Here is a 22,926-nt window from a genome sequence, read left to right as displayed (position 1 = left end):
GTCTAATAAAGTTGTATTAACGTTCTGAGTTGTGTTGTGCGTGCAAGTTACAACACAAGTGAAGATGAGTGTGAGATTGTTGTCCGTGCGGTTTTCAATATCTGGTTAGCCCTCTGTTGCACCTATAATATCTGACAGTACCACTGACGAGTTTTTACGCTGGCTGGTTGATCAGCAAGGTTTTCTTACTGCAGCGTTGCAGCATCTCTGTCAAAAACAGGAGGTGTTCACCACAGCATAACACAATCAAACCCAGGTATTCCAAATGGTTGCCTCTGTTTGGGTCAGTCTCAGTCTACATCACCCGCTGTCACCCCTTGCACCTCCTGTTCCTGTTTTGCCTGTCACTACGCTGGTCGTTTATCCCCACGGTTTCCGGCTTACGATGAGTATGTTGAAAAATGGGAAGCCTACGAAAAACGGTTCCAGCAGCATTTTCATGCATTTGGATTGATTGACGGATCTTATGCCGAGCTTTCTATTTGTCTTGGTTGCTGCCTTGCATTTATCAGCTCCTTTGTCAACTGTTCCCCCTGCGGGATCCATCTTTACACTCTTTTGATAACATGTACGACCTACTTTCGAAGTACTAATGTAAACAGACACATGTTATTGCCACTCGAGTTGATTTCTATTTATGCTGCAAGAAATTGGAACATACATATAAAACTTGGGCAGTTAAACTTCATGGTTTAAGCCGTCTTTGTCGCTGATGTACGTAAGGAGTTGTACAATGACTAAACGGTTCATGATGCGATCATTTGGTTGGCCCCCAGTCATGAGGTTCGTTCAATGTGAAAACCCTTTCCTCTCCAACGTTCTGACTACTGTACAATCGTTTGGGATTTCGAGGGCTGCGGGTACTCAATTTGAATTGTAGTGTGAGGTTGCAGAAGTTGAACCCACTTTCCCCCGCCATTTGTCAGACGTTTCACAGGGGGACGATACGGTGGCAGTGGTTCGCACGTAAGTGAAACGTCTCGACAGCCGCCCCAACTCACTGCGGCGGCCACACCTGCAGCAGTAGCACAGCAGGCCCGATAATGAACGACAGCGCAAGCGCTCCATGTGTTCCTCTTGTCCATTGCGTTTTGTCACTCATGATAGGTGAGATTGTTCTAAGCAGTGCGCTGTTTGCCGCCAGTACTAGAAAATGGTCCTCATTGCTCCTGTTTGTAACGCAAAATTCCAACAGCCTATTGCAGACGCTGACGTGGATGTCAGTTGTGTATTGGCAATGTCCATTGCAAATAATAGTCTTTTTATTGATGTCAGGATTTATCAGAAGGTTTTGCAGATGTAAGTTGTACATGGACTTGGTTTCTCGCCCTTTACCACCAGCATGATGTACATCAGTCACCTACAGTAAACAACTCATTCTGATATTGGGTAGTTTCTCGGCCCCAATCACATAGAATTCTGTGGTTCATCCACTGTCTTTTCTGGTTGTGAACAATGCATGCACCGGAAATTTGTTTGGTTTGGACACCCTTAACTTTCCAGGTTTACTAGTTCTGATGAAGTTAATCTCGTCTCTGATCAAGAGCCTTATACACAACTCAACTCTTTATGCTCTGAATTTCCTGCCCTGTTTTTTTGTGGGCTTGGGTTTTGCCAATAATTTCAAAGCCCACATCACCATGAAACCTTCGGCCAGGTCCAGTTTCTTTCGGGCTCGCCCAGTGCCAATGGCACTCCATGACCAAGTCAAGGCAGAGCTCGACAGCCTCACGGCCTCTGGGGTTGACCAACTGATTAAATCCAGCAAATGGACTACCCTCTTAGTCATTGTCATTGTCAAGAAGCTGTCGGTGGTTTCAAAGTTTCTGTCAATGTACAGTCCATCGTTGACTTGTTTTCTTTGGTGTGCCCTGATGAACTTTTTGCTAAGCTCACTGGTGCTCAGTATTTTTCCAAGATCAACCAAATTGAAGTCTGTGTTACAATCTGCACTTTGACTCATAAATGACCAACTGGGTTAATATTTAGTGTTAGTAACAGATGTGTCCTAGCATGAGCTGGGGGCGATATTAGCTCATAAATATTCTGATGGCTCCAAACGCGTATTGAATACACGTCGAAGACACTTAATTCGGCTCAGACTAGATATTCACAAATAGAGAAATAAACATTCGCCATTATTTATGCTTTTAAGAAGTTCCATGTTTTCCTGTGTGGTGTAAAATTCCATCTCATCATGGATCACAATCCGTTTGTGTTGCTGTTTAACCCCTCAGCGTCATTGCCAGACAGCAGCGCATCTCCTTCAACATTAGGCACTATTCCTCTCTCAGTACAACTGCAAGATTCACTTCCGCCTCGTGGCTAAACATGCAAATGTTGACACGCTTGCCCATTTTCTGGTTGGTCCAGATCCATTTTTGATTGGGAGGAGCTACTCTGTTTCTGCGTTGACGAATGTGCTCGACAAACTGTCGATTGTTTTCCAATCACCAGTGCTTGGATGGTACAAGATAGTGGTACCGATCCGATTTTGCAGAAAGTGATACATTGCATACAACATGGCCTGATGTGCCTCCATCACGGGCTTCCGAACCTCTCCGTAACTACTATGTGTTTTGGCATCGTTTCTCTGTCATTTGATGGTGTTCTATCCTTTGATATGGACTATTGAAGTCCTCGTGTAGTGGTTTCTTTGGCTCTCTGTTTGGAGATCCTACAGTTGCTGCATTCTGATCACTGGGAGGTCTCACGCACCAAGGCATTAGCCCATGGTCATGTTTTTTGGCCTGGTTTCTACAGCGACATCACTGGTTATGGTATGTTCTCAATGCACATGCAGCAAGTTGCCCCGTGGCTAGCATTGTCTCTGTGACACAACCTTCGCAGACTGGAGACTGTCTCCACATCGATTTTACCAGCCCTTTGCTTAATGCGTATTGGTTAATAGTAATTGATGCAGTCTCTCGATTCCCATATGTTGTTTTTTGCCTGTCAACTTCCGCCTCTACCACCGTGTAAACCCTGTCAAAAAAATTTTTCCATTGAAGGTCTCTGATATTGTCCCTCAGTTTTCATCACAGGGGTTTTGTCTCCTTCTGCAGTTCCTGTGGGATTCACCACATTTTCGCCCCGCCCTTCCACCTGCAGTCCAATGTTGAGGCCAAAAGGTTAGTTAGAACATTCAAAATGCAAATGGAAAAAGTATGTGACTTGGTCACTGTTTGACGTGGCCTTGGATCAGTTTCTGTTTTCCTATTGGTTCACACTGTTCTGCGAAGACAGTCTCGCCAAACTGCTCCACGGGTGTCAGGGTGTCAACCCCGGGAACTCCTGCATCTCCTGTAGCCCAGCCAGGTATGCCAACGTGTGCAGCCGTTGGCCCATTTCCAGCCCAGTGTGGCTGTCTGGGCATGCAGGTTTGGTTGTTGCCCAAAATGGATTCTCACCGTGATCTCCTGATGCTGCGGCCACCGTCTCTTGTGATGTCTGTACGGAGTAGGGCCTCTGTGCATGTGATTATGACCAGTTATGCCTGCGTGTGGACAAGGATGACCCTGGCTGGGACACTGATTTCGCCATGCCAGTCTGCGTCATTCAATGGATCACCTGATATGGCTCAGTCCCTGCCATGACATACAAGGGATCCCTTATCACTGGTGGATGAACCTGGTGCAGCATCTCCAGTACTGCAACCAGTAACGGTGCGGCTGCTGTCTACACTGGAACCGTGTTCTCCGCCTCAGCCTGCCAACTGTGGGGGCACCACCACCAGCAGGCCCTGGACATTATGTGGACATGAAGCTCACTCCACCAGCCATCCTACCATCTGGGTTGACGTTAGAAGGCAGACTGTGACACTACTCACATCACATGTACTCCCGACGATATGCCCCAGTAGCAGCATGTCATCTCAGTCAGAGCCTCGTGGAGGAAGATGCCATGGACATCTCAAGAATTGGAGCTGTTCCCCAAGGGAAGAGGAATGGAGTATTGCTTGCATACTTGATAGCCATGCACATTAGCAGCATGTCATCATCCGTGAGAGTGCGCCGTGAAATGCAATATTGTGAACTTCCAATAGAGCCCACCACAGTCAAGTGCCTATTTAAACCCTGCCGCACTACGCTCACGCTAAGTTATATGTTATTACCGCTTGCATACATTTGGCTTACTTTATTGTGTTCAATGTATGTTATGGTGATTGGTGTATATGCTACAGTCTAATAAAGTTGTACTAACATTCTTGGTTGTGTTGTGTGTCCAAGTTATAACATTAACAAAAACAGTGAAATAACAATATGAATTTGGATAAATTGCTACCTACCACATAGAGGAGATGTTGAACATCATTCAGACTCATTTGAAAGTAGACTGTTAGTGATTTTTAAAATAGATATCAGAGAAAGTCCTTTATCACTCTGACATACTTGCATGCATGCACGCAGGGCCACTGTTAAGTTTTGGAGCTGTGACGAGTACCAATCTGAGATGAGGTAGGTAGTGGATCCAGAAGAGCTGAGGGGAGGTGGAGAGATAACGGGTTAAGGGTGGAGTAAGATGCTGCTGCACAGCCTGTAGGAATGAACTGAGGCATGGCTGGTACAGGATGTTGGGCTGCTAGACTGCAGCATTGGGAGTGGTGTGCTGGGGGGAGGGGTGGAGGGAAGTGAGACGAGAAGCATAGAGAGAGAAAAATATATACTGATAATCTGGGTGGGGCTAGTAGACATGTGAGGATGAAGTGGGAACAGGGAAGGGTAGGATGTGTGCATGCTGTATGTGGATGCAGTAAGACCTGGCTGCAGTTCGTGAACAGGTGAACGTGCTGTTACGTATGGTCAGTCACCTTCAGGCTGCTGCCTCGGTGTGTAGTGGTGAAGGAGAATCTGGTGTGTTGCGTGGGACATTTCAGGTGTCACTTGTTTTGCTCACGGGCTCAGCTCCTGAGGCACCTCCTAGCACGCACGATGCAGTGGATCTGCCCTCACAGCAGGGTAAAGTGGCGGGTGGTAACGCGTTCGCGTCGCTTGAAGCGGAGGGCCAATGTGGAGGCTGGCTGCCTGGTCTTGCCAATTCACCCTGTTAGTGGACAGTTGGCCGATCCTTCAGCAGGGTCTGAGCAGGCTCACAGGGGGAGGGGTTTACTGGTTATTGGGACTTCCAGTGTAATGCGTATTATGGAGCGCCTTAGGCAGATAGCGTTCAGGGCTGGAAAGAAAGTCAATGTGCACTTTGTATGTCTGCCAGGGGGGCCTCATCAAAGATGTGGAGATGGCCTTGTTGGTGACTATCGAGCGTGTAGGGTGCTGTCGTCTGCAATTTGTGGCTCACGTCAGCACCAACGATACCTGTCGCATGGGTTCTGAGGCGATCCTCAGTTCGTACAGGTGGTTGACGGAGGTGGTGAAGACTGCTGGCCTCATCCACGGGATGCAAGCAGAGCTCGCAATTTGCAGAATTGTTCCAAGAGTTTATTGGGGTCCTTTGGTTTGGAGCCAAGCGGAAGATCTTAACCAAAAACTTCGTCGACTCTGTGATGAACTTTCCTTGATAGGTCAGGAGTGCACTACACGAAGGAAGCAGCTACTTGGGTAGAAGAGTATTTGTGAAGTGCACATGAGGGTTTCTTAGGCTAGTTGCTCATCAGTTGATTTACAGCAAGTGAAGTCAAATGGCATTCAGAATAAAGACACCGACTGTCACAATTTTATTTGTAAACTGTCGAAGTATTTGTAATATAGTTTCTGAATTTACTGCCCTCCAGGAAAGGTCTCGTGTTCGGATTATTCTTGGCACTGAGAGCTAGCTGAAACCCAAAGTGGAAAGCTCCGAGATATTTAGCGAATCATGGAACATATATTGGAAAGACAGATTAAAGGCCATAGGAGGGGGTGTGTAAGCTGCAGTTGACAAAATCATTTTCTCTATTGAGGCCAAAGTTGGGTGTGACAGCGAAACTGTCTGGTCACATATAATAGGTGTAAGTGAAACTTAAGTTAATTTTTCAATGTTTTTACTGGCCACCCGATTCCGCTGTGGCAGTTTTAGGGTCATTCAAAGAAAGTCTATCGTCAATAGCGCGTAAATACTTAGATAATGCAATAGTAGTTGGTGACTACTTTAATCTACCGATTATAGACTGGGATGTCTATGGATTTATTGCGGGTGGGGTGGGGGGGGGGGGGGTACAGATAGACAATCATGGGAAATACTTTTGAAAATGTTTTCTGAAAGTTGTCTAGAGCAGCTAGCTCAGCAACCCACATGCAATGGAAATATCTTAGACCTTGTAGCTACACATAGGCCAGATCTTAGCAACAATGTCAGTATAGAAATTGAGATTAGTGGTCATGATGTCATTATAGCGACTATGATTACAAAAGTTAATAAATCGGTCAAGAAGGTTAGGAGAGTGTTTCTGATAGATGGAGCGGATAAGAAGTTATTAACATCTTACTTAGACAGCATCACGTAGCACCAGTAAGACGGAGGTAGAGGCATTATGGACAAAGTGTAAGCAGATTGTAGATCGTGGTCTGGAGAGTTATGTGCCTAGTAAGTGGATAAAGGATGGAGAAGACCCACCATGGTTTAATAACAAAATTTGTAAGATGCTGAGGAAGCAGAGCCTGTTGCACTCTAGGTTCAAGAGGGGCTGCACAAATGATGACTAGCAAAGGTTAGTAGAGACTCGTGTGCCTGTGAAAAGATCTATGCGTGAAGCATACAACTGCTACCACCATGACACCTTGGTAAAAGATCTGGCAGGGAACCCAAGAAAATTCTGGTTGTGTGTAAAATTGCTAAGCGGGTCTAAGAGTTCCATTCAGTCCTTTGGTGACCAGACTGGTGTGGCAGTATGTTGTCATCGACGGTGAGTTTTCATCAGAGACAAAGGTATTGTCTGGAGTGCTCTAGAGAAGTGTAATAGGACCTCTGTTTTTCTCTATATAAATAAATAAGTTTAAAAACAAAGATGATGGCAGGTCGATAGACACACAAACAAAGTGAAAGCCAAAGTTTTAAATTTTATGTTCAAGAAATCGTTCACACAGGAGAACCATACAAACATGCCAACATCACCATCGGACAGACTCCCGTGTGGACGACATTGGAATAAGCACAACTGAAAGATTCGAAAACAAATAAATTACCAGTTCTGAATGGAACCCCAGTTCGATTTTAAGAAGAGTACACTATGCCATTGGTCGCTTACTTAGCTTGCGTTTACCATTAATCTCTCGCCCAGAACCAAGTCTCAAGCGACTGTAAAAAGGCGCAGGTGACTCCAGTGTATAAGAAAGGTGAAAGAACAGGCAAGCATAATTACAGACCAGTGTCTGTGTACTGCAGAATCCTTGAACACATTCTCAGTTCGGATATAATAAAGTTTCTTGAGGCTAAGCAGCTTATGTGCACAAATCAGCATGGATTTAGAAAGCATCACTCATAGACACTTGGCTTGCCTTTTTCTCACATGATACACTGAGAACGATGGGTGAAGGTAAACAGGTAGATTCCATATTTCTAGATTTCCAGAAAGTATTTAACATGGTGCCCCATTGCAGGCTGTTAACAGAGGTACGAGTATATGGAATAAGCTCACAGATATGTGAGTGGCTCAAAGACATCTTAAATAATAAAACCCAGTATGTTGTCCTCGATGGTGAGTATTCATCAGAGACAAGGGTATTGTCTGGAGTGCTCTAGAGAAGTGTGATAGGACCTCTGTTTTTCTCTATATAAATAAATAAGTTTAAAAACAAAGATGCTGGCAGTCGATAGACACACAAACAAACACAAACATACACACAAGATTCAAGCTTTCGCAACCAACGGTTGCTTCGTCAGGAAAGAGGGAAGGAGAGGGAAAGACGAAAGGATGTGGGTTTTAAGGGAGAGGGTAAGGAGTCATTCCAATCCCGGGAGCCCATCCGCTCATACACAGACACAAGCAGACATTTGTAAAGGCAAAGAGTTTGGGCAGAGATGTCAGTCGAGGTGGAAGTACAGAGGCAAAGATGATGTTGAAAGACAGGTGAGGTATGAGCGGCGGCAAATTGAAATTAGAAATTAGCGGCGGATAACGAGAAGAGAGGATATACTGAAGGGCAAGTTCCCATCTCCGGAGTTCTGACAGGTTGGTGTTAGTGGGAAGTATCCAGATAACCCAGACAGTGTAACACTGTGCCAAGATGTGCTGGCCATGCACCAAGGCATGTTTAGCCACAGGGTGATCCTCATTACCAACAAACACCCGCTAATTTCTAATTTCAATTTGCCGCCGCTCGTACCTCACCTGTCTTTCAACATCATCTTTGCCTCTGTACTTCCACCTCGACTGACATCTCTGCCCAAACTCTTTGCCTTTACAAATGTCTGCTTGTGTTTGTGTATGAGCGGATGGATATGTGTGTGTGTGTGTGTGTGTGTGTGTGTGTGTGTGCGCGTGAGTGTATACCTGTCCTTTTTTCCCCCTAAGGTAAGTCTTTCTGCTCCCGGGATTGGAATGACTCCTTACCCTCTCCCTTAAAACCCACATCCTTTCGTCTTTCCCTCTCCTTCCCTCTTTCCTGACGAAGCAACCATTGGTTGCGAAAGCTTGAATTTTGTGTGTATGTTTGTGTTTGTTTGTGTGTCTATCGACCTGCCAGCACTTTCGTTTGGTAAGTCACATCATCTTTGTTTTTAGATATATTTTTCCCACGTGGAATGTTTCCCTCTATTATATAAATAAATAAGTTGGCAGACAGGGTGGGCAGCAGTCTGTGGTTGTTTGCTGATGATGCAGTGGTGTATGGTAAGGTGTCGAAGTTGACTGACCATAGGAAGACACAAGATGACTTAGACAAAATTTGCAGTTGGTGTGATGAATGGCAGCTAGCACTAAATGTGGAAAAATTGAAATTAATGTGGATGAGTAGGAAAACGAAACCTGTAATTTACAATACAGTATTACTAGTGCCACGCTTGACACAGCTCGTTTAAATATCTGGGCATAATGTTGCAAAGCGATAGGAGATGGAATGAGCATGTGAGAACTGTGGTAGAGAAGGCAAATTGTTGACTTCAGTTTATTGGGTGAATTTTAGCAAAGAGTGGTTCACCTATAAAAGAGACCGCATATGGGATGCTGGTGTGACCTATTCTTGAGTACTTCTCGAGTGTTTGGGATCTGTACCTCGTCGAATTGAAGGAAGACATCAAAGCAATTCAGAGGAGGGGTGCTAGATTTGTTACCGGTAGGTTCGAACAAAACGTGTTATGGAGATATGTTGGGAACTCAAATGGGAATCCCTGGAGGGTAGGCAGCATTCTTTTTGGGAAACACTATTAAGAAAATTTAGAGAACCAGCATTTGAAGCTGACTGCCAAATAATTCTGCTCCTGCCAACATCCATCACACATAAGGACCATGAAGATAAAATACAAGGAATTAGGGCTCATACAGAGGCGTACAGAAGTCATTTTTCCATTGCTCAATTTGTGAGTGGGACATGAGGGGAAATGACAAGTAGTGGTACTGGGTACCCTCCGCCACGCACTGTATGTTGACATGTGAAATATCTAAGTAGAAGTAGATGTGATGTAGATGAAGGGTATGTGGACAAGTGAAGGTTTAGGCAAGGAGTCTTTTAGGGATCAGGGATACGTTGCAGGAGAGTTTCCACATGCACATTTCAGAAATTCAGAGAAGGTGGTGTTCATAGGGACATAAGCTGTGATGCACCCTTTAAAGCCAAGCACAAGCACACCATGTTGAATGGCATATGCGGCAAGTCGTTGGCCACAATTTGACGTGTTTGCATATTTTGCTAAATCTTAAGTGAAATATGATATATGATCATTATTTTCTCCCCTTTAAAGATTTAAACTGCAGGTCCACATGTGAGACTCAATAGCACAGATGAAATAGTGAAAGAAAGAAAGAAACAAACAAACATGTTCAGGACACTTGCAACACTTTTGGTAATCATCTGCGTACTGGTGTTGCAAAGAAATGTGATTTTTTTAAACAAACATACCTGTACTAGATGTATTTAAAAGAAATTAAAACACTAGGTGAAAAAAGTTAATATTGTTAGAGAAACTACTAATAGAAAAAATAGCACACTTGTGTTATTTAAGGATAAGTACTGAATTAATTTAATAACATCCTTGGAACTATTCCCATTCTGTCAGGCCTGACTAAATTAATCTGCCTATGTGGAGATTACTTCACTCATCAATTCCCTCACAACATGGTGTAACATGCGAATTTTGCTATTCCTGCTTTTCATGTGCTACATCATACAAACCATACATTGTCATGTCAGATACTAATGGTATGCTTGACTATATAAGTGCTAGAATAATTTGACAATTTTTGTATCAATTTATACATTTACTCCATTATGTATTATGGATTACTGAGAAGCACGTAACTTTCAGGAGTCGAAATTCTTTGTACTGACAATAGACAGATATGAAAATGGGTTGGGGGGAGAGGAGATACTATCCTAGCTTTTGAACCCATTAGCTTCTTCCTCAGAGAGGAAAGGAGGATTGGTTGGGGAAGGCCAAATAGACACCAGGTTGAGCGAGATCTGCCTGCCTGGAGGGTGAGGGGAGATAATCTAAAGGGTGAGACATCGGGGAAAGTAGAAGTTCAAAGGCAGTACATTAGCAAGCAATGTCCTGGTTTTGTTCCAGATTTAATAGAAGGTGAAGTAAGGAGAAAAAAAAGTATCAAAAGAATGAGAAATGAAATGAATAGTGAAATTAACCCATTCATGGTACAGACATGGTGTCTGCATTCCTTGCTGAGGGCGGCTTTAATTATGGCTGTCCTGCTTGCAAAATGCTGGTGCCTGTGCTGAGGAGCAATGTTCCAGCTTATATGAAATACATATCATCCAATTTTTCTAAAAACTATTTGCTGAAAAAAAAATATTTCTGCATATCTTTACAAAATTTTAAAGTGTTTTTAGAGGAAAAAACGCATTGCGTAAACTTTGAATGTGATTGATCTTAGCTCATACATTGCAGTGGATGACGTGTAGACAAGATATAAAAATTTTATACAAAATTGTGAGCAGAATGATATCTCATTTCATTCACAAGTTATTGGATTTTGTATCTGACAGACAGTTGCATGCAATGTACGCATTCACGTCCTTGCACATCACAAATCATGTGGTCATAACAATTTTCATATCCCATAATCATTCAAGATATTGAAGCAAGTTTTTGTTTTGTTGTGTGTGTGTGTGTGTGTGTGTGTGTGTGTGTGTGTGTGTGTGTGTGTTATGCAAATGATAGGTCACAATGAGGCACAGATGTTGTATGATAAATACTTGAAACTTATTGTTCACTGAGACATGGAAGTAACTCACCTGCAGTGGTGAGAGGTCAGTGGCTCAAGATGCATATGGATGTCCATAGCAATGTAGGAAAACCCGAGCGGTGCAAGTCTACATGTCCACAACGCCTGGGGAATGACGTAGCAGAGTGTGTGTACACGTCCACAGCAGTGAAAGGGTTAAGAGTTAGGATGGAAGCGAGAAAGAAAATGAAAAAAAAATGTAAAGAAAAAGTGGGGTTACAAAGATGAAAAACAAGAAGTAATTGATTGAATAATTGAGAAAATAACTGAAGAAAGTTACAATGAAAGGGAAAAGAAAGAAAAATTGGGAAAAAGGGAGTTTGGGGGGGGGGGGGTGGTAGTAGTGATCAAGTTCAGGAGGGTGACAGTATATGAGGATATGTTGGAGAGCAGATTCCCATCTGTGAAGTTCAGGAGAGCTAGTAGTGGGTACCTTCAGTCAGGAGGGTAGAGCATGCGCAACAACTGGGTAGTAGGTCTGGGATGACAATAAGTTTTTTTTAGATACTTTCAGGTGATTTCCAGGAGAAAGAGGAGTGGGATTGGATTTGAGGCTGATCAGAGCTTGATTAGCGTCATTTTTGTGTAATGGGAGGCTCCGTGTGAGGGGTTTGGAAGGTTTACCAGGCCTGAGATGTGTTTGACAGGGACTTTGAAACCTGCTACAATGAGGATTTTATTTCACACACACACACACACACACACACACACACACACACACACACACACACACACACACACGGTAGAAGTTGTGACATGGATGATTTAGTGTCCATGGCCAAGGCATGCAACAGGTCACAATTAAAATGCACAGCTAGTAATAACAACTGTTTATTCTTAACTAAGAAATGGAACTTGGTACACTGTTTCTGTGGGTGAGTGTCCAAACTGAAAAGCCAATTTCTAATGTTGTCTTATAGGTGCTCACAATGATGAGGTCCAAGAATGCCGTAGTCGGCTTGGCTCTAAATGGTTCTAAGCACTATGGGACTTAACATCTGAGGTCATCTGTCCCCCGTAGTCGGCAGTGAGCAGATTGGGTGATGGTGGATGATTAGCAATAAGGTCTCTCAGGGCCGTAGGCTTGTGGGCAGTTGATACAAAAGTCCCTTGTGTTGAGCTTCACTATGGCAGTGACACAGGTCCAATGTAATGAGGCACTCCATGGCGTTGACGGAAGTCCATTGATATGTTGAACAGCTGGTGTTCATGGCGGGGCAATGGCGAACATGATTCCATTTGATGGGCTGCAGATGCCGCCAGCCTTGAGCCCAGAGTCTGTGCTAAATACCCACCAATGGATGCATACTTGTGGGGCATTCATAGGGCATGTGATTTCCTGTAGGAAAGTGGTGCCTGTGACTGCAGCACTGTTTACTCCGATCTGTGCACTGCGTATCGGCATGGCTGGCACCACCCAATGCCGTGGAGGCTATGTGAAACTTGGTTGAAAGCAGCCTGATTTGTGTTGATGTATGCCATTTTTGTGCGATCTTATGGGTTTGTGTTACTAGTGGGACAGGTCTGTGGCCACCCGCAGTACATGTATGTAAGAATGGTGGCTGCCCGGTGTGTATGGTATATGCGGGGGAGGGCGGGGGGGTTAGGGAGTTCTGTGTAGACAGATATGATCACCTTTTGAGGAGCCCACACTTTCTGGCATTCCTGCAGGTTGGTCTGTATGGAAAGACTAGAGTCATTAAGAATAGTTTTGTGTGTCGAGGTGCTCAAAAGCTAAGTTTCTTTGCCATGTACTCCCCTCAGTGGTGCAGCTTTTGTCTGCAGGGAGGGTGGTGATAAGAGTGCCTTTGGATCTCAGATGTCTCCGTACTCATTGTTTTTTGTCATACCTTTCAGGAGGGGTTGGAAAACTGAAAGAAGTGAGGAATTCCCGAAATCCTGGGGGAGAGGAGGAGAATCCCAATGGGATTTGGGTTGAAACTGTTCGTCTCAGTTATTTGATTGGGGGTTAAAATTGTTTAGTGAAATGGTATTTCCAGTTGATGTTGGACCTAGATAAGAGATCTTTGGCTCCTTTACTTCATGTTCCCATACAAAAGATGAGTCACCACCAACATTGTCTCATGCTCTTGTTCCACAATGCGCTACAGGAAATAGATTTTAAACCAAGACATTGTGCACAGTCTGCTGACTGGAAGGTAAGTCACCATGTCTCTCCCTGTATTATCACCTCACTGATCATATTCTGATAATGAAAATTTCTTACACTACATAGATATGATTTAACTGTCCAGGGTTTAAATGCCACCACACGGACATGCTAAGTCACCTTGGCTGTGGTAGTGAGTTTAATTTTTCGAGAAACAAACTTCTGAATGATTTTCTGAAAACAACATAAAAGTTTCAAATTTTTGAGTGTTTACTGAAATTTAGTAAAGGCTGTAGATGAGATCACAAATAAGCAAGAGAAGTAGCAGGAGTGCTTGTAGATTGCCCTTTAGCTACCCATATTCTAACAGAACCACAGAATAGACTCTTGTTACTTATTTTATGTAGGGTGAAGTGGGTATTATTATTTTGTCTTCTTTGGCGTACTGAGGACCACATGAAATAACTTAACATCTTTCTTTCGTTCTTTTTCTTTCCAGTAGCTTTTTATTGTTTCCTATGTTTTTCTCTTTTTTCATCTGTCCATACTGCACTTTTTCTTTGTTTTCTTGGGGAAGCCTGTGAAACGTTTTACTTTTGCCCTGAACTTTTCATTTTCTCCTATTTATTCTTCCATTATTTCTATTTCCTCAGGTCTGCTGAGGATCCACGTCATTGATGTTTTTGAGTTTCTGTCAGAAAAGTAAAAAAATTGTTTTTGTTGTAATTTTTTTTGTTCTTTTTTTTTCGCCTAGGCTTTTTAGGTATCCATAGAGTACAACTCTCCTCTTCCTCATTGTGTCCAATATTGGATTTATTCTTTTGTAAACTTCTTTATTACTCATTAATTTCCATTTTCTATTGTCATGTTTTGACCCCAAGATTTTCCTGATTATTTTCCTTTGCTTCATTTCTATTTCACCAATTGTGTGTCTGTATTTAACAGAAAGCATCCTGAAGCATAAGGGCATTCTTGTCTAATGATAGTGTTGTAGTTGTTGTAGTGCCTGAGTGTGGCATTTAAATAGATTTCGTGTTACACAGGTGTTTTGTTAATTGAAAAGCTACTTCCATTTTCGTTGTCCTTGCTAAGCTAGTTTCATTGTCCAAAGCATTTGGTTGTATTAGTTCACCTACATAATTAAATTTTGTGGCCTTCTTTATTCTGTCATTATCAGTTTTCATGTATTTTGGTGCCTCATTCACATCTGTCATCATTATTATTATTATTATTATTATTATTATGTAGATTAGTTCTCTAAGGACCACAATCAGATGTTTTTCATAAATTCACTGCATCTATCATGTTGTTCATTTTGATAGCTGTCATGAAGAGGCTTTAGATCTGTCATCTTCAGGTCAGATACTCATTTCTTCTTGATCGTTTTTAATATTTATGTATCAGCTTATTACAGTTCTGCATGTTGAAGATGTAGTTCATGTATCTGCAGGCCTTCATTCTTTGTAGTTTACCATAAAACCAAACTCCATATTTTCATGTTGTATTTTGATTTTCTCTATTTTAGAATTACATTATTTTGCTATTTATGTGAAAGCACAAATGTTTATTGAAGTTTGGAAAGCTATTTCCAGTTTTCTGACTATTGCTTTAGATGCTTCTATATCTATCCTAGTAGCTTCCATCCATGTGCTCAAGAACCATTCGCACATTTTATTGTTTTGTAAGTCCTTGATTCTGAATAATTCCAGTAACAGCTTCATTGTCAACTCTTATCGTTGTCACTGTGATCAGTTTATTAAGCCCAGTTGGGAGACATGTAGTCCAATGATTTCTACAGCTGCTTTACTATCGGCAATAATCTGAGCTGGTATTCCGGATACTGCAGCTGATGTTTGCTGTCAATTAGTACAGATAATCGGCACACCAGTGTAAAGACAAAACTCCTCTGGATGTGGGTAGTCGTGTACAAAGATCACCACTGTGATCAGTGTTACTATAACACACCAGAATCTCTGTGCTGGCATTGGTTTTGTTCATTATACTTTGATCAGAAATGCCCTACAGATACTGAAGGATTTCTTTGACTTGGATTACATTGTGAACTATTTGGTTTTCTAGCTTTCTAGGTATTGTTATTACTGCATATGCTGCATTAGGTCAAGTTCCACATATCAGGAACACAAAAACTCCTGCTGCTTGCCTGTAAGGGAATCATTAGGTGACCCTTCTTCTGTATCACTGTCCTCAATGAGTTTAGTTTCTGTAGGCTTATGCTCACTCACAATAAAGCATTCCAAAATTTTCTTCGTGCAATGAAACAGACCCATTTGTAGATATCCATCTTACATTTGATGAATTTTCAAGCCGAATTTAAATGGCACTGGCTCTGAAGCAATTCTGAACTCTTTCATCAAATCACATATGAAGGGAACATTGTCCTATGCTGCCAATGTTAAAGTATCAAACTTTGTGACCAATTATCTTATAAAGTTTTCAAGACAACTACTTCCTATTTTTCACAATTAATGACTGTACTTTTTTAGATAAACTGAACTAGATTTATTACAAAAATTCTATATGAGGTGTGTTACAATATTTTCCACAAACACTTAATTCTCCAGGCAGAATTTTATAAATAAATGAACATAAAAACTAAACAAAATAGGATCTATGTACAGTGCTTTTTGAGGTAATGGGTCATTTACAGAAGGAAAATAAAAAGTAGTTCAAGGATGTTGTACAAATTTTTTTAATTACAGACATTTATACACACTACCAGCCCTGACTCTGGCATTCCAGAATTGTCTTGGACAATATTCTGTGCCCTCTTCAGTGTTACAATCACCTAATGCTAGCCTTCTTCTTTACTGTCGTGCTCCCTTTGTCATTTACTGAACAGCAAACTCTGCTTGACACATGTGAAGCACATGTAGTTTTCACAGTCCTTTACGTGTGGTATGCCTTAACTTCTCCATAACCCCTGTGTTTTGCCTGAACTTCTCCAGAACCTTCAGTATTTTATAGTTCCCAGCGTTCATGTTATTACAGCAATAGACACTGCTAACTTCAGAGTCATGAAACCAACAATAACATTGTAAGCATGTGGCACTACACAACATTACTGAAGGAAACAGTCACATTCTATGTCTTCCCATGCAAACATTTCTATAGTAGTTCTGGATTTGCTAAATCTGTGAATATAGGTTTGATTGCCACCATTACTGTCAAAGGAAGAGAATGTTTATGTATACATACATTTAGGTTACCAGAAAATTTGGCTTTCCTATACTTTATGCCAAACACTATGGAAAATGGTCACTCCAGAAAGATTATTCTTGTTATTTATGCTCCCTTCACTGCTTACACACAAGTTTTCTACAAATAGAGATGCAATTTCAATTCTCACATATCTGTTACCCACAAATTGGCATTTCTTTTGTGCTTAGTCATTATATAGAATAACAATATAAGCAAGTAAACTACAGAAATCACTGGATAGGACATTATTTTCTGACAAACACATGCCAGAAATGAAGGACTGATTAGTTTATTTGTAATGTTAACTACTGAGACATAACAGTGGCATGGAAACATGGCATTCTCAGCCTTCTAGGCTGTGTAGTTCCCAAAATACGATTTTTCAATTCTGAAAATGTATATGAGGTGGTGGAAATTGTCAGTCACATGTCAAATTTAAAAACATTATTTGAGGATCTTGAAATTGTCTGTCTTCAATTAATGATAAACGAAAATGTTCAGGAGATAAAGTACATCATGGAATAGAAAACAGGAAATGTAAAATTTTGTCAATTTTGACATACAGTCCCATCTTAATGTATTAAGTTCTTTCTCACTGTTACCTGCTATTAAGTCACTGTCACTGTAAGTGGGGGAAAGTGACTGGAGTGTTTGAGCTTAACAAAGTGACGAGGATCAGCTTCAGTTCTTTCAAAACCTAGCTCAGTAATGTGGTTGTTGGATATTCTATTCCAAGAATCAGAAGCTTTTTTTTAGTCCATATAAAATGTTCTGTAAATGATACACCTTATCAGAGCCATCATCTCAGGTTGTTTCACATCATCTTGGATTGTTTCACATAGATGGTCTGCTGCAAATCGCTACACAAAAAGTAGTAGACACATGTATTTGGGTAATATTAAAATGCTCATTTGTAGCCACAACTGCTAATGTGCAAATAGTGGATGTACATGCCACTGTATTAAAATTCTAATCATAATTAACAGTTTTTTGTTGCGAAAAACCCTTAATTACCAATCCAGCCTTAAGTTTATCAACAGAACAATTAGTGTTCATTTCTGTTTTGTAAATCCATTTGCAAGGAATGGTTCTTTTCCCTGAAAGAACAGCTTCCAAAATTCAGCTCTGATCATCTTGCAGTGCATCTATTTCTTGGTCGAGTGCTTCCTTCCAGTTGTCTTGTTTATCTAATCTCATGATTTTGTGAAATGTTTGTGGCTCTTCACAATCTTTTAAATCAAAAGTTATATAAGCTTTGTTATTTGCTGTATGAGTGCTGACCAATCATGTAACTGTATTTCTGTTAATTATTGTCTTGTAGCATCATTGTCAGTTTTCTTTTGCAATCTTCACGTTGAACGCCAGCTTCAGGGTTATCTTCAGTTGGAGTTTACCTGAAATTCTTGATAAGGAGTATCCATAGTTACTATAACAGGCACGCGTTTCTTCTGAAGTTGATGTCTTTTCCTGAGAATGATATCTCTTGATCCGATTAATTTATTTTTTGATGACATATGATAATCTTCCATGTCTTAATGAATCAAGATTTCTTTTCCAGCTTCCTGTTTTCTTTCTTATTTTCCATTAAACAAGAGTGTAGCAAACAGATCCATTTATACTGTCTGACAAATAAAGTGAAGCACTGAAAAGAGGAGGAGGAAATAAAATGAAACTTGATGGTTTGTACAGATGTTGTTGTTGTTGTTCTTGTTCTTGTGGTCTTCAGTCCTGAGACTGGTTTGATGCAGCTCTCCATGCTACTCTATCCTGTGCAAGCTTCTTCATCTCCCAGTACCTACTGCAGCCTACATCCTTCTGAATCTGCTTAGTGTACTCATCTCTTGGTCTCCCTCTACGATTTTTACCCTCCACGCTGCCCTCCAGTACTAAGCTGGTGATCCCTTGATGCCTCAGAACATATCCTACCAACCGATCCCTTCTTCTAGTCAAGTTGTGCCACAAACTCCTCTTTTCCCCAATTCCATTCAATACCTCCTCATTAGTTATTTGATCTACCCATCTAATCTTCAGCATTCTTCTGCAGCACCACATTTCAAAAGCTTCTATTCTCTTTTTGTCTACACTATTTATCGTCCACGTTTCACTTCCATACATGGCTACACTCCATACAAACACTTTCAGAAACGACTTCCTGACACTTAAATCTATACTCGATGTTAACAAATTTCTCTTCTTCAGAAACGCTTTCCTTGCCATTGCCAGTCTACATTTTATATCCTCTCTACTTCGACCATCATCAGTTATTTTGCTCCCCAAATAGCAAAACTCCTTTACTACTTTAAGTGTCTCATTTCCTAATCTAATTCCCTCAGCATCACCCGACTTAATTCGACTACACTCCATTATCCTCGTTTTGCTTTTGTTGATGTTCATCTTATACCCTCCTTTCAGGACACTGTCCATTCTGTTCAACTGCTCTTCCAAGTCCTTTGCTGTTTCTGACAGAATTACAATGTCATCGGCGAACCTCAAAGTTTTTATTTCTTCTCCATCGATTTTAGTACCTACTCCGAACTTTTCTTTTGTTTCCTTTAGTGCTTGCTCAATATAGAGATTGAATAGCATTGGGGAGAGGCTACAACCCTGTCTAACTCCCTTCCCAACCACTGCTTCCTTTTCATTTTCCTCGACTCTTATAACTGCCATCTGGTTTCTGTACAAATTGTAAATAGCCTTTTGCTCCCTGTATTTTACCCCTGCCACCTTCAGAATTTGAAAGAGAGTATTCCAGTCAACATTGTCAAAAGCTTTCTCTAAGTCTACAAATGCTAGAAACGTAGGTTTTCCTTTCCTTAATCTATTTTCTAAGGTAAGTCGTAGGGTCAGTATTGCCTCACGTGTTCCAACATTTCTACGGAATCCAAACTGATCTTCCCCGAGGTCGGGTTCTACCAGTTTTTTTATTTGTCTGTAAAAAATTCGTGTTAGTATTTTGCAGCTGTGACTTATTAAACTGATAGTTCGGTAATTTTCGCATCTGTCAACACCTGCTTTCTTTGGGATTGGAATTATTATATTCTTCTTGAAGTCTGAGGGAATTTCGCCTGTCTCATACATCTTGCTCACCAGATGGTAGAGTTTTGTCAGGACTGGCTCTCCCAAGGCTGTCAGTAGTTCTAATGGAATGTGGTCTACTCCCGGGGCCTTGTTTCGACTTGGGTCTTTCACTGCTCTGTCAAACTCTTCACGCAGTATCATATCTCCCATTTCATCTTCATCTACCTCCTCTTCCATTTCCATGATATTGTCCTCAAGAACATTGCCCCGGTATAGACCCTCTATATACTCCTTCCACCTTTCTGCTTTCCCTTCTTTGCTTAGAACTGGGTTTCCAACTGATTTACACCTCGTGAGATAAGCCCCTACATCCTTACATTTGTCCTCTAGCCATCCCTGCTTAGCCATTTTGCGCATCCTGTCGATCTCATTTTTGAGACGTTTGTATTCCTTTTTGTCTGCTTCACTTACTGCATTTTTATATTTTCTCCTTTCATCAATTAAATTCAGTATCTCTTTTGTTACCCAAGGATTTCCACTAGCCCTCGTCTTTTTACGTACTTGATCCTCTGCTGCCTTCACTATTTCATTCCTCATAGCTACCCATTCTTCTTCTATTATATTTCTTTCCCCCATTCCTGTCAATTGTTCCCTTATGTTCTCCCTGAAACTCTGTACAACCTCTGGTTCTTTCAGTTTATCCAGATCCCATCCCCTTAAATTCCCACCTTTTTGCAGCTTCTTCAGTTTTAATCTACAGTTCATAACCAATAGATTGTGGTCAGAATCCACATCTGCCCCTGGAAATGTCTTACAATTTAAAACCTGGTTCCTAAATCTCTGTCGTACCATTATATAATCTATCTGAAACCTTTTAGTATCTCCAGGGTTCTTCCATGTATACAACCTTCTTTCATTATTCTTGAACCAAGTGTTAGCTATGATTAAGTTATGCTCTGTGCAAAATTCTACCAGGCGGCTTCCTCTTTCATTTCTTAGCCCCAATCCATATTCACCTACTACGTTTCCTTCTCTTCCTTTTCCTACTGTCGAATTCCAGTCACCCATGACTATTAAATTTTGGTCTCCCTTCACTACCTGAATAATTTCTTTTATCTCATCATACATTTCATCAATTTTTTCATCATCTGCATATAAACTTGTACTACTGTAGTAGGCATGGGCTTCGTGTCTATCTTGGCCACAATAATGCGTTCACCATTCTGTTTGTAGTAGCTTACCCGCACTCTTATTTTTTTATTCATTATTAAACCTACTCCTGCATTACTCCTATTTGATTTTGTATTTATAACCTGACCAAAAGTCTTGTTCCTCCTGCCACCGAACTTCACTAATTCCCACTATATATAACTTTAACCTATCCATTTCCCTTTTTAAATTTTCTAACCTACCTACCCGATTAAGGGATCTGACATTCCACGCTCCGATCCGTAGAACGCCAGTTTTCTTTCTCCTGATAACGACGTCCTCCTGAGTAGTTCCCGCCCGGAGATCCAAATGGGGGACTATTTTACCTCCAGAATATTTTACCCAAGAGGACACCATCATCATTTAATCATACAGTAAAGCTGCATGCCATCAGGTAAAATTAATGGCTGTAGTTTCCCCTTGCTTTGAGCCGTTCGCAGTACCAGCCCAGCAAGGCCGTTTTGGTTAGTGTTACAAGGCCAGATCAGTAAATCATCCAGACAGTGGCCCCTGCAACTACTGAAAAGGCTGCTGCCCCTCTTCAGCAACCACATGCTTGTCTGGCATCTCAACAGATACCCCTCCGTTGTGGTTGCACCTACGGTACGGCTATCTGTATCGCTGAGGCACACAAGCCTTCCCACCAACGGCAAGGTCCATGGTATCCACAGCGGCAAGGCCGTCGCCCTCAGAATTCGTATATTACTAATGAATCAAGCAGGTTCTCATTTGCAGATACTGAAATAGCAATTGGTCGAGGAAACCGACTGAACTTCCAATCGCATAAATTAGACACATCCCGAGTGCATAAATTACCCTAAATCTTCGCTGTCTTCACTTACAAGAGATATGTGATGTTATTCCAGTGATTACTATATTGAGTGAAATCTAGACATAATATGGTAGTATGAGACAACTTACCAAAATGACATTGCACTCAATCTGGCACGGATGAATGAATTGATTTGGTAAGCCATTGTATCCTCTCCTTAGGCAAACTTGCCCACAACTGTTGTAACTGGTACCTGATATTTTGGTACTGGCACTGGGATGTAGTTGATGCACGAGACAGTAATTCCTTAGTCCAGCCGCTGCTGGTCTCTGACCGATGGTGCAGCATAATACAGAATATTGCTGGAGTCCATTTTTTGTTGTTGGATGAAAGGCACAAATTTAAAGAGACTATGACATGCTTGGTGCACAATATGACACTCCTCCCTTGTTGTGGTCAGATGTGGTTGACTGGAACCTTGACAATGACACAGATATGCAGCATCTTCATGTCGTTCAAAGATTCTGTTCACACCTCTTAAATGCCATTCCAGGTCTGGTAACAACACTAGTGCACACTCCTGGCTGTTTTACCTGTTACAGAGAACTGGCATCCAGCCGTGTCTTCAGATATTTCACATTTCTTGTCAGGCAGTGTATATGCAAATGCTTTGCTCTAAATTTCTTAACATAACACAGTTTGTATGGAGATACCTAAGATACATTTGAAGAATCTGTTAGATTTAAAACGTGTGTTGTTGAATCCCATTTCAGAGAACAGATACTAGATGTTATCATGAGCATGGGTCATGGCTATAACGGTTTTGAGAAGAGTATGGCTTTCACAGTAGCCATTTTTCTGCTGAGTGTGGGGCATTGTCAAATGTAGAAGTGTGCTTTCTTTATGAAGAATTCCTCTAACCTTTTTTATCTAAATTTCCTGCTATTATCATTCAAAAGCACCTTAACAAATATCGGTCTTTGGTTCAGCTATAAATTTCCTCAAGTCACAAATAACCTTGTATCTTCTTCTGATCAAATAAACATTGAAATATTGTGTAATCATATTTAAAAAGTACAGAATAATGATATCTGGACCCAGAAATTTGAACTGGACCACAAACATATGAATATATAATTTCTCCTGGTTTTGTAGCTTTTTCTGTTCTGCCAAAAGGAATTGTATGAACTTTTCCATAAACACAACCTCCTAAGAAACCCAGATCAGCATTGAGATTCAACTCCTTGTGAATAATTTCTTTCATGTGAT

At 41.3% G+C, this 22,926-nt stretch overlaps 1 protein-coding gene across 1 annotated transcript in view; it reads left to right on the top strand.

The window, feature by feature from the left end:
• LOC124723061 overlaps positions 1-22,926 on the top strand; it is a 193,739-nt gene that overhangs the window by 58,853 nt on the left and 111,960 nt on the right. The window lies entirely within an intron of this gene.

This window comes from Schistocerca piceifrons, chromosome X (assembly GCF_021461385.2).
Source record: "Schistocerca piceifrons isolate TAMUIC-IGC-003096 chromosome X, iqSchPice1.1, whole genome shotgun sequence".
Classification (NCBI taxonomy): Eukaryota; Metazoa; Arthropoda; class Insecta; order Orthoptera; family Acrididae; genus Schistocerca; species Schistocerca piceifrons.
Note: the sequence above shows the minus strand (reverse complement) of the source record. Positions and strands in the feature narration are given on the sequence as shown.